Source organism: Lathyrus oleraceus, chromosome 7 (genome assembly GCF_024323335.1).
Source record: "Lathyrus oleraceus cultivar Zhongwan6 chromosome 7, CAAS_Psat_ZW6_1.0, whole genome shotgun sequence".
Taxonomy (NCBI): domain Eukaryota; kingdom Viridiplantae; phylum Streptophyta; class Magnoliopsida; order Fabales; family Fabaceae; genus Lathyrus; species Lathyrus oleraceus.
The window spans coordinates 384,687,235-384,700,606 of NC_066585.1; the positions used below are offsets into that span (position 1 = coordinate 384,687,235).

The 13,372-nt window shown below is 38.4% G+C and overlaps 1 non-coding gene across 1 annotated transcript; it reads left to right on the forward strand.

Annotated features, from left to right (window-relative positions):
- Positions 1-5,915: 5,915 nt before the first annotated feature.
- Positions 5,916-6,022, forward strand: LOC127109328 (small nucleolar RNA R71). Its single transcript, XR_007796642.1, has one exon. It is a non-coding gene; the product is annotated as a small nucleolar RNA R71 (small nucleolar RNA).
- The last annotated feature ends 7,350 nt before the right edge of the window (positions 6,023-13,372 follow it).

The following is a 13,372-nucleotide window of genomic DNA, read 5'->3' on the forward strand; positions in this document are numbered from 1 at the left end:
GCCTTCCCAGGAAGGAATGTGCTAATATCATCTGAAAGTATCTGAATGTGGGGTTATGTATGACATGAGACAGCTGCATAGATGGATCCTGGCTTCCGCCACCTGATATATCACTCCAAAACTTCTCAACCTCCTTACCTAGGAAATATCCCATAGGTGTCTCCGGGATAGCATCAGGAGTAGTCTGGAAGCCCAATAAATCGCCGAACTCTTTCTGGCTGAAGGAGTACTCTACTCCGAAAAGCCTGAAAGCAGCATACCCATCTGGTCCAGAATATGGGTCATAGTCGAATGAACTCAGGAACTCCAAAGTCAGGTTCCTATATGTGTTACTCAAGTCATCAGCAAACTCATACCAGTGAAGCTGGTGGCTAAGGTGTTGGTGTAAGCCCTAGAGGCCAATACTTTTGGTACTTGTATCGAATTATTTAAAGGCAATTTCTTTATTATGGTTGATTAATAAAGTCCCTAAAATAGATAGTCCGTTTAATGTATTAAGTGTGACTTAATCATGAGAACACATTAAACATAAGGACACTATTCTTAAAGTATCCGTAGTCGAGCTTTAATGTGAAGTGGGATAACATTAAAGCATTAAGACTATTGTGTTTGTAGACTGATGATCACCTCTCATAGATCATGGATAAAGAGTTATCAAGTCTTAAACATAGGTATGAATATTAGGAGTAATATTTATACCGGATTGACCCGCTATGAGAATACTATATAGAAAGTTATGCAAAGTGTCATAAGTTATTCTCATGGTGATAATAGTGTATACCACTCTTCGACCTGAAACCACTATGGATCCTAGATGTAGAGTTGAGTGCTTTATTACTGATCCAACATTATCCGTAACTGGATGACCATAAAGACAGTTGATGAGTACTCCACGAAGCATGCTGAGGGACATGAGTGTCCTAGATGGAATTTGCCAATCCTGCGTAACAGGATAAATGTCTATGGGCCCAATATTGAACTGGACAAGGGTGACACGGTCTATACCTTGTGTTTAATATAGACATAAGGGCAAAGGGGTAATTATACACATAATTATTATCACAGGAGGTTTTGTCAGATCACATGACATTTTCGTGACTTGGGTAGCAGTGATGTGTTGCTAGACACCGCTCATTGTTTATTATGTTAAATGCGTGATTTAATATAATTGCCAACGCCGCGAAAACCTATAGGGTCACACACAGAGGACGGATTGATGAGAGATAGAATAATTAAGGAACATCGTAAGGTACGGTGTACTTAAGCAGAATACGAAATATGGTAAGGTACCAAATACTTAAGTGATTTTGGCATATTATGAGATATAGGCCAAAATGCACTTAAGTGGGCTTTTTGGCTTGAAGCCCACACAAGTGGTTCTATAAATAGAGCTCTTGTGCAGAAGCTTTGTATGGGAATACAACACAACTGAAGAGTTGTAATTTCGTATCTCTCTCTCACTCAAAGCCTTCATTCATAACAGCTAGCACTGCGATTGAAGGAATCCGTTCGTGTGGACTGAGTAGAGACGTTGTCATCGTTCAACGTTTGTGATCGCCCCGTGGATCTGTATCAAAGGTTTTGATCATTATCAGAGATCTGCACCAAAGGTTTGAATCGCCACAAGAGGTAACGATTCTATCACTGATCATGCCCATTCGTAAGGATCACTAAATGGAGAAAATTTTAAATTCCGCTGCGCCTTGGATGGCAATTCTCCAAAATAAGGAATCGGATACTCGGCTCAATACCTAGTGCCTCCATACAGTGTTGATCAGGATAACGTGTGGGTGCCATAGGGCGCTGATACAAAGCAATGTAGCGCTCCCTCTGAGCATTATCTCTATAGGCCACGTGCATGTCATCGAAATCCTGCATCCTGTAAAAGTTAAGAAAGTGATCCTGAAAATACAAATCATTCAAACCTTAGTCTCAATGCAAAATATGATAAAATAAAATAAAAATAAAATTAAATAAATACGAAAAACTAAAATGAAAGAAAAACCATGGGTTGCCTCCCACGCAGCGCTTGTTTAACGTCAATAGCTTGACGATTAGAATTTATACACCTGTAGTAGTAGGAATCGGTGGATCAATCAGGGTGTGGCTCGAGTAGTATGCTGGAATGTCTCCTCCTTCGTAGAGCTTCAGTCTTTGTCCATTTACAATGAATGGACTACAGGTATCGTTCTTGATTTCTACGGCTCCGGATCTCAGAATCTTGGATACTTCGAAAGGACCAGTCCATCTTGAACGTAGCTTTCCAGGGAAGAGTCGTAACCTAGAGTTGAAAAGGAGAACAGGATCGCCTATATTGAAATTTTTCTTTACTATTCTTTTGTCGTGATAGGCTTTTGTCCTCTCTTTATATATTTTTGCATTCTCGTAGGCAGATTGCCTAAGTTCTTCTAATTTATGAATGTATAGGGTACACTTTTCTCCAGCGGCTAGGTAGTCTAAATTCAAAATTTTAATGGCCCAATAGGCCTTATGCTCTAATTCGAAAGGTAAGTGACAGGATTTTCCATAAACTAGTTGATAAGGAGTAGTTCCTATAGGGGTTTTGAAAGCGGTTCTATAGGCCCATAATTCTTCTTGAAGCTTCTGAGACCAGTCTCTCCTAGAAATAGAAACAGTTTTCTCTAGGATTTGTTTTATCTCCCTATTAGATACTTCTACTTGGCCACTAGTTTGTGGGTGGTATGGTGTAGCTACTCTATGCCTAACTCCATATTTTCTTAAAAGTTTGTCAAATATTCTCGATATAAAGTGTGATCCTCCATCGCTTATAACTAAACGTGGTGTTCCAAATCTAGGGAATATATAGTTTTTAAATAGTTTGATTACTACCCTAGTGTCGTTTGTGGGTGCAGCTATAGCTTCAATCCACTTAGACACATAGTCTACAACTACTAAGATATACCTGTTTCCTAAGGATGGTGGAAAAGGTCCCATGAAATCTATACCCCATACATCAAAGAGTTCTACTTCCTGAATGTTTCTTAGAGGCATTTCATCACGCCTTGAAATGTTTCCAGTGCGTTGGCATCTATCACACTTGACAATGCAAGCATAGACATCACGCCACATGGTAGGCCAGAATAGGCCAGCTTGAAGAATCTTGGCGTATGTCTTAGATGTGCTCGCATGTCCACCATAAGGTGCAGAATGATAATGCTCGATAATACTATTTACCCCTTCTTCCGGAACGCAACGGCGAAAAATGCCATCTTTACCCCTTTTGAAAAGGAGCGGTTCGTCCCAATAGAAGTTTCTCACATCGTGGAAGAATTTCTTCTTGCGGTGGTAGTCAAGATCAGGGGGTACTATATCAACAACTAGGTAATTAACGAAGTCTGCATACCAGGGTACGTTACTATCTTCAATGGTTTCTACTCTAGCGATCAGTCTATCATAGGCGAAATCATCATTTATGGGTACCAGTTCTGGTTTTAGATGTTCTAGCCTAGAAAGGTGATCGGCTATTACATTTTCAGTGCCTTTTTTATCTCTTATGTCTAAATCAAACTCTTGTAGTAATAGAATCCATCGGAGTAACCTGGGCTTAGCATCTTTTTTACTTAATAGGTAACAAATGGCAGCATGATCGGTGTAAACTATAATTTTTGCTCCTACTATAGAGGATCTAAATTTGTCTATAGCGGTGTAAACTACATGTTCGCCTTTATCGTTTTGCACGACTGTGATGTCTCCCTTTTTAGGTACTACATGCACAAGGCTTACCCACTTACTATCTGAGATCTGATAGATTATACCTGCCTCAAGTAACTTAAGAACTTCCTTTTTAACAACATCACTCATAATAGGGTTTATTCTTCTCTGATGTTCCCTAGAGGGTTTTGAATCTTCTTCGAGCGAAATCCGATGCATGCATACGGATGGGCTTATACCTTTCAGGTCAGAGATATTATATCCTAAGGCTGAGGGATATCTTTGTAAAACGTCTAAAAGTTGGTTCGTTTCCTTTTGGCTCAAGGTAGCACTGACTATGACTGGACGGTTCATCTCTTCATCGAGGAACTCATATCTCAGGTTCTTAGGCAGTTCCTTAAGTTCTAAGGTTGGTTTCTTAGGGCATGGCATAGGATCTGGGGTAAGGGATAAACATTCGTAAAGGTTATCATCGATGTAGGGTTTCTTAAAGTCATCATCTTCCCTTATGAGAGTTGATGGTAATTTCCATTGTTTTTATAATTTCTTCTTGTTCTAATTCTCTAACACATTCATCAATGATATCTAAGGCATAACACGAGTCTCCCATCACAGGTGCCATAAGAAATTTCGAAAGTATAAATTCTATTTTCTCGTCACCTACCTCAAATGTCAACTTTCCTTTCTTGACATCTATTATGGCGCCTGCAGACGATAAGAATGGTCTACCTAGAAGGATTGGTATATCATTGTCCTCTTTGATGTCCATGACAACAAAATCAGTAGGGATAAATAACTGACCTATCCTAACAGGAACATCTTCTAAAATGCCTATCGGATACTTAACAGATCTATCGGCTAACTGAAGTGACATCTTAGTGGGCTATAATTCTCCTAAGTTTAACCTCTCACAAACTGCTAAAGGCATTAGGCTCACACTAGCTCCTAACTCTAGAAAATCTTTTTCGATGACATGATTACCCAGAAGGCAAGGAATGGAGAAATTTCCAGGATCTTTATCATTCTTTGCTAATTTGTCCTTGGAAATAGAATTACATTCCAAAGGCTTCGGATTGTCAAGTCTACGTTTGTTGGTAAGGATGTCTTTGAGAAAGTTTGCATAAGAAGGTATTTGGGTGATGGCTTCTGTGAAAGGGATTTCTACATGAAGTTTTTCTATGACTTTAATAAATTTTTGATACTGTTTATTGATCTGGGTTTGTTTGAGTCTTTACGGATATGGTATAGGTGGTTTATATGGCGGGGGTGGTATGTAAGTTTTATCCTTAGGTTCTTCTCCTTTTTCTCGACCTTCCTGGTTTTCAGATTCCTCTGGTTCCTTTACTTCGTCCGTGGGTTTGGTACATTCCTTAGAAGTTTCGGGTTCACTCAATCTAGGGTTTGGTGGCTCATCATAAGTGTTCCCACTTCGTAGGGTAATGGCATTGGCTTGTCCTCTCGGATTTTGTTGAGGTTGTCCAGGAAATTGTCCTCCAGGAGTAGTCTGAGGGGCTTGGTTTAAAGCTACCTGAGAGATATGGGTTTCAAGCATCTTGGTATGAGTAACTATTTGGTCAACCTTGGTTCTTAACTGAGTAATAAATTCGTTAACATGAATGTTTTGGTTCATGAACTCCTTGTTTTGTTGGGTTTGACCGGTGATAAAATTTTCTATAATTTTCCCAAGGCTCGGCTTTGGTGGTACAGGTTGCATAGGTTGATTTGATCTTGGGGATTGATAACTAGGTCTCGGGGGTGCATTATTTTGAATAGGGTTATTGTTTTTATAGGAGAAGTTCGGGTGATTCCTCCATCCGGGGTTATAGGTATTCGAATATGGGTTCCCTTAGGTGTAGTTTACTTGCTCAGAGTGGGTTTCGTTTAATAGACTGCATTCTGCAGATTGGTGTCCTTTGGTTCCACATATCTCACAATCCGACGAAACTGCGGCTACAGTATTCGGGTTTATGCACATATGCTCGACTTTGAGGGTTAATGCGTCCATTTTAGCTTGCATCATGTGTATAGAGCTTAGTTCATGCACTCCTCCTTGGGCTTCCTTTTTCTCAACTGTCGCTCGTTCGACTCCCCATGATTGATGGTTTTGAGCCATATCTTCGATGAGGGCACTAGCTTCAGGATAAGGTTTGTTCATCAGGGCACCGCCTGCGGCAGCGTCGATGGTCATCTTTGTGTTTTAATGAAGTCCATTATAGAAGGTTTGCATGATTAACCAATTTTCTTAGCCATGATGTGGGCATGCTCGTAACAACTCTTAATATCTCTCCCAAGCTTCGAACAACGATTCTCCTTGGTTTTGGGTAAATCTAGTTATATGGTTTCGAAGAACGGAGGTTTTACTCGGGGGAAAATATCTAGCAAGAAAAACTCTTCTAAGGTTATCCCAAGTCGTAATGGAATTGGGTGGAAGGGAATCTAACCAAGATAGGGCTTTATCTCTGAGGGAAAAAGGAAATAATCTTAAATGTATTGCCTCAGGAGAAGCTCCATTGGTTTTAAAAGTTTTTGCTAATTGAAGAAATATTTTTAAATGTTGGTTTGGGTTCTCAGTAGCGAGACCCGCGAATTTTCTCTGTTGCACTAGTTGCAACAGGGATGGTTTAAGTTCAAAATTATTAGCTGGGATGGTTGGGTTTACAATACTAGAACTAGGTTCTTCATTAGATGGTTGAGCGAAATCCTTAAGAGGTCTTTGGTTTTGATCTTCGGCCATAGCTCTCTTAATTCTATGAAAAAATAAACGTGCGCGAGCGTAACGTTCAGGTTCCGCCAGAGGGTATACTAAGCTTAAACTTCCGGTGCTGCGAGTTCTTCGCATTGACCGGCGGGAAATAGCCTAAGTCTAAATGATATAACAACAGGAAAATGAAATTTGACGAAATTGGTCCCCGGCAACGGCGCCAAAAACTTGATGCGGGTGTTTCGCAAGTATACGAACGCGTCAGAGTAATATAAAAGATTATCGAATCTACAGAGACCAAGTGTCAATCTATCGTTATCTATCGTTATGGTGTTTATCAAAAGAAATCAAAATAGGTGTTTTTTGGAGTGTGCAATGAAAAGTAAAGTATTGAAATAAAGATATAATTAATAAAGACAGGGTCGAATGTAATTCACGTAATCAATGGATAATCCAAGTACTTGCTAATAGAGCTACTTATGGGCAATGTTTCCTACTTTGAAAAGAACTAATTTAACAGGAACTGTCGCTTTCGCGTAATCAGAACCGAGTTGTGCTCCCTAAAACCCTCTTATTGTCACTTATAAAAAGGCGCGCATTGCGTTAGAGTAGTAAACCTATTTTTAAGAAATATAGTATCTTGACTAAGTTGAAAAGTATTATAACCTGGATTTCTTAACCAAAAGAGGTCCTTAAGAACCAGACTCTAAACTTATAAACGCGTTCGAAAATAGTTTTAAAATCTCTTTTCTTCTTAATGTTAAAAACTCCTAACGAACTAAACAAAGCGCTTTCGCTGTTTTTGAAATAATTAAAAACAATTATGTTTAAAAAGACGTTGGACGGCTTTCGATCTTACCCAACGAAATATAAGTGCGGGAAAACTTAAGTTGAAAGTTAAAATAGCCCTTAAGTGATTCTACTAACAATTGTACGGATTACTGGTTCAATTACGATCCTTCCATTCTAACCTTATAAATTTAGTTAGACATGGTAAAATAAAAGTGCATTAAAATAAATAAAAGTAGTGCGAGTGCGGAAAGTATATAAAAGTAGTGCGAGTGCGGAAAATAAATAATTTAAAGCGAGTGCGAGAAATAAATAAAGTAAAGCAAGTGCGAGGAAATAAATAAAGTAAAGCGAGTGCGAGGAAATAAATAAAGTAAAGCGAGTGCGAGAAATAAATAATTTAAAGCGAGTGCGAGAAATAAATAATTTCAAGCGAGTGGGAGAAATAAACAAAGTAAAGCGAGTGCGGGGAAATAAATAAAGTAAAGCGAGTGCAGGAAAATAAATAAGATAAAGACAAGTAATAAAAACCTGCTCCAATCGGAGGGTTGAATAAATTGCAAAGTGGAAATGAAAATGGCGGCAGGATAAACTTCCTTCCAAAGTGCTCCAAACTCGATTACAGACTCTATCACAGACTCGATTACACAATTGTGGTAACACTCCAATGCGAAGCGATTACCACTTTATAAAACTGAATATATGCCTAAGTGAAATAAAGTTGCTCTGAGTTTGCCTCTGCTCTAAGTTTGGATGATTGTAAAAGTGATTACGAGTTTCTATTTATAAGCAAGTAAAAAGATGGAAATGACAAGGATGCCCTTCAACTTGAAAATGGGAGGTAAAAACTTTCCTCTTGTGGCTCCCGCCACAAGCACAAAATGAGGCGCCTTAGTGGAAGTATTGGGCAACGTGGAAGTTGAGGGAAGTTGATCTTGGACACGTCATGGCAGGGTCTATGGCGCCAACCATGGGGTAGGCCACAAGTACAAAATGCTGAATTTTAGGGTTTTTGGTTCTTTTTCGCTCCTTTTCTCGATCGGGGCTCCGATTAAAGTAAAAACCTGAAAACAAAGAAAAACATAGCAATAACACAACAAAATGATAATAAAACAACTAGAATGCATGTGAAATCGGAGTCGAAAATACGGTAAACTTCAGTGTTATCATGCTCCTGGTTTTTTCTGATTTTAATTCTTTTTCTTTTATTATTTTAAATTTCTTTTTCTTTAAAAATTCGTAGTAATTTCATTTTTTTCCAAAAAATCCCAAAATAATTTCTAAAATTCTCTGTTATTTTTCTTCACCTGATTTTATTTTTCCACATTTTATTTCATTGATTTTCTATTTTGCATGAATTTTCTATTTTCTCCTTTGTTATAATTGGTTTAAATTTCTTTTCTGCATTTTAAAATTATAAGAATTTTATTATATGTATTTCATTTTATTTCCAACCTTCCATAATTTTCTTGGCCATTTATTTGGTGTTTTGAAGGACTTTGTGGATTTTCCATTTTATTTCCATTTTAAAAATCATTTAAAAATACTTTTAATTGCATTTTAAATTTGTTTGACCTTGTGGACTTATGTGGCCTTGAATCTTGATGATTTTGACTTCAAGTATCATCAAACTCAATGGATCTTGGGTGTTGATGGGGTGAAAACCCTAATCCACCAAAATGGATGATTGATTTTGATGATGACTTGATCAAATTTGTGATTTAATTTGGGTGTGACCTGTCTTGTCCCCTTTCTTCTTCATCCCCTTCTTTTCCCTTTAATTAATTGGATGGATATGTGTCCATCTTGTTCATGATATGTGGATTGGTGCTTGATGAACTTTCATCATTTCAAATCTACCTTCTAAGTGATCATGAATCATTTAAAGTACTTTGGATTGATGCATAATTTTATCCTAAGTATCATGAAATATGGATTAAATTAATTGACCATCCTCCTAGACTTTGTGCTTGATCTTCCCCTTTCTTTTTCTTTTCTTGTGTGGCATAGCTTTAGGAGGATGATTTACATATCATTTCTCTAGCATGTATTAACACAAACATTATTATTGGCCGACCTTAGATAGTTGTGACTTCTACATAAGTCCAATTATGATTGCTTAACATAGCGCTAAATTTTTCCCAAGGGCAATGACATTTTTATAAGTGAGATTGTAAGTCTCCCATTCCTCATGTTATTGTGTGAAAATTTTGCTCCTTTTCCATTTGTGAGAGCTAGTGGCATACTTGTTGATTTTATCCAAGTTTGATCCCTTCTCATAAATGATGTATAGGTTCATATTTTCATGCTTGTGAGTGGATAGTTGAGTGTTCTCCAAAAAATGACCAAAACATCTTTTCTTCTTTCACTAACATTTACTAATATCTTATTATATAAACTTTATTTTAGTGTCATTTACTTCATGCTTTTTATTTATTGTTATTTACTTTATTCTTTTATTTTAGCATCTCGTATCATATTTGTTCTTTGTTCCTGTGGACCTTTGTTTATGTTTATGCTCTTTTTCCTTTGTCCATTTGGACTTTCATTTTATTTTAAAGTACATTAATAAAGGAATCAAAACAATTTGAGTATCATCAAGTAGTCCACTACTTGAGTATTCTCCTTAAAATGACAAAATGTCTTTTTCCATAAAAATGAATCAGAATAAACCCCTTTTGTTATTTTTTCCATGAACTACGAGGTTTTGATCCTCCATTTCACTTTGTTGGTATGTAGGCATGCGACTTTAAAAGTCATGGCAAACACCAAATCATAATAAAAATGCTTCTTTTCCCATCCCTCCAATCTTTTAACAAATAACACCTTTTTCAAGCTAAAATATCCATATTTTCAAAGAGGTTATCATGGAGTACCATGGATGTTTAGGATGCTAATATCTTCCCTTTGCATAACTAACCCCCGAGCCCTTGTTCCCTATTTATTATTTTTGCTTTAAAACTTCTTTGGGTTTTGTTCGTACTTTTTCTCTTTCCCTTTGGAAACAATAAAAGCATGATGGAAACTCTTTCTTTCCGAGTTAAGTTAATTGATAGCTTGATCCCAAAAATTTTACCGCTCCAGAAAAGTGGAGAATATGTTGGGGAGTAGTCCCTAGTGGGTTAAGCTCATCCTTCTTTTTGTGCATATATTATGTTTGTTGTTGTTTGTTATTGTTTGTTCTATCTAGTGCTTGGTGATCTCTTTGTGGTAAGATAAGTCTGATACCCGGACTTAAGAGATCTTATGATAGGAGGGTGGTATACTCATGTTTGGCTTATGTGGAGTTAATCCTTAATAAGTTGACTTGAGATCCCCCATTCAGTGGAGGCCCCTTTAGGATTACTGATGTCACACGAGTAGTCGTAGTTGGCATTACTTTTTCCGACCTAGGAGCCTGAGAAGCCGAGGACCTTAGAACCCTTAACCCATCTTGGCCTTTTAGGACGTAGTGCGATGTCTATTCCGGTGTACACTTCAAGTAGTTATTACACGATACTACACTCGGACGAGTTTCTCTTCAGAAAATATTATTGGTTGACGAGTAGTCGTATAAACCGATAATATCCAAAAGATGGAATTACGACTCAGGGAAATTTTTAGAACCTTATTCTTCAGGTGATTATATCCTTAGGAAATACATTATGGTTTGGTTCTTACCCTTGGCTCCACGCTCATGACTATGAACCTTTGGACCTTGTTTGTGTGCTTTGTATGACCTTATTTGTGATTGTTGCATCATGCACTAATGGAATTCATAAGAATTTTACTCAATTTTCAAGGAACTTAGAGACTCTTGTTGCAAAAATCACAAATATTTTCATCATGGATATTGGAAGGAGGACTACTCGGAAATATAATTTCAGATGCCCTGATCTCATGGAATTGAGCAAGCTAACATCTTTTGTGGATGATCCTAAGGGTTTTAGAGACCGTTTTGGAAGACTTTTATCTATCCTATCTACTAATGTTGAGGATGGTATTCACTTCACTTTGGTTCAGTTCTATTGTTTACCGGTGCTTCACTTTCCCTGATTATCAGCTGTTACCTACCATGGAGGAGTATGCTCACCTTTTGGGTGTACCAGTTTCTGATAGAGTTCCTTTTAGTGGGGTGGATAGAATTATTGAAAAAAAGGTTTATGGATGGACTGATAAATGATTACGATTGTGAAAACTGGAGAAAGTCGGGTACCTTCAGTTACCTTTTGAATCAAAGTAGTGTCGAGTACTTCGACAATAGGGGGGAGGGAAGCTTCGCATCGTCGCCTCTTCTTTCAGGCGACTAGCATATCAAGTGGGTGTCTTGGTAAGCAAGCTACATTCAGCATCAGTAAAATACCTATCAATAATAGGCCGTAATGGTGGGGAAGGATCCCCCCTACTTCAATGGAAAGGGGGGAATCATCGTTTCACAACCGCTCCTCTACAACTAACTACCTTTTGCCCAACATGATCACGAACGAAGACAGGGAATTGCCTAGATAAAAGGACAAAACCAACCCACTTTTCCTGATCGGAACGATTGAAGAAAGAAAGAGAATGGTGGGCCCTTTCTCCTTGGGGGCATCGTCAGAGAACTATGTCGGGGACAGGGGGTGAGAAACTTTTGTTGGTTACGCCCTTTAAGTATTGATTCTTTCTTAGATATGGAGATAGATCCAAAAAGATATATTGAGAAATGGATATTATTGATCTGGTTTCAAGATCTATGAGCAAAAGAGATCCTTAAAGACCCATTTGATAAAAGAGATTAATAAATAGGGTGAAACTGGATGAAGGAAGGGCGCTTACGCGCCCCTGCAATCTTTCTAAAGCAAGAAGTGAGAAAGTTTACTTTGAGAAAGAAGCTCCTTAGCATAGGCACTAACTAAGAGACCTACCTTTTGAAAACCTTACTAATAGAAAGGGGAAATCTCAAGCATGCGAAGAAAGCTCGAAGAGCTTCCTTTATATATATAATATAGAAAGGTTTGTAGAAAGGGGCATCTTTTAATATCCCAACCATCAAGAAAGTAGGGGCTTCAAAGCTAGCTTGTAGTTTAGGGGTGCGTAGGGAACCCTATACAAGAGGCTAGCGTGCAATGGCTTTCTATGATGGGGGATCGTGTCAAAAAGCGGAGCTTGCTGTCTACTAAACGAGTTATCACTTCCTGCCCGGTCCCTATCTTTACTCTTAAGTCAAGTGAAGTGAAATTAATGAAGTGAACAACCCAACCTCGATTGTGAATCCACCATGAGTTGGTTCAATCCCCGTCGTTCGCTCGTCAATTTGGAGCGGGTGGCAACATGCAAAATACCTGAGACTGGATCCGGGCTTTGGACGACCTCCAGAGGGCTATGCTCCTCGAGCGGCAAGAATCCTACCAGGAATTCCATTATTCTTCCGTGTCACGCCAGAGTTCCTGGTCAGCTCCTCTCCTCCAGTAGTGACAACGATAATGACGCCATTAGGACGCCATCATTTAGTTTGCTACAGATTTTCTAGCCGTCGTGAAGGTTTCACGGTGTCATGAACATCGATTCCATGGGGGAATATTTCCATGATAATGGAATGCACACAATAATAATCTATGATGGTCTTAGTAAACAGGTTTTGGCATATCGACAAATGTCATTATTGTTATGCCGACCACCAGGCCGTGAGGATTTCCCAGGCGATATTTTCTATTGAAATTCCCGTCTCTTAGAAAGAACCGTAAAACAGTTGGACCAAACATGCTTTGGTAGATTTCGGCTTTTTTATTCTTTTTTCTAGTTTTGATATCGAACTGACAAGTTTATATATTCTTTTAATAAATCTTTATATATATATATATATATATATATATATGTGTGTGTGTGTGTGTGTATATGTGTGTGTGTGTGTGTGTGTTAGTTAGTTTTTCTGTTGGGGACGTTGCAACATTCAATGGGGTGGGAGGTGTGGAGGGACCTACTTCGCCTCCAGTTGTGGGGATTCGGGTAGCCTCGATGGTCTTTGAGGTGCCCCTCGATGCTTCTTAGGTTTTTGAGGTGCCCCTTGCTCCCCTAGAGGTTCTAGTTTTAGCACAGCAAATAATATCGGACCTATAAAGGGAGGGGGAGCTTTATAGTCGGGTGTTGGTCAATACGTTATGGGAAAATCTAACCCTACGTGGAATTACAGAGACTATCTCGGCATAGACCAAGATAGTAAGGATAACTTAATCCACTTTAGTTCATAGAAAA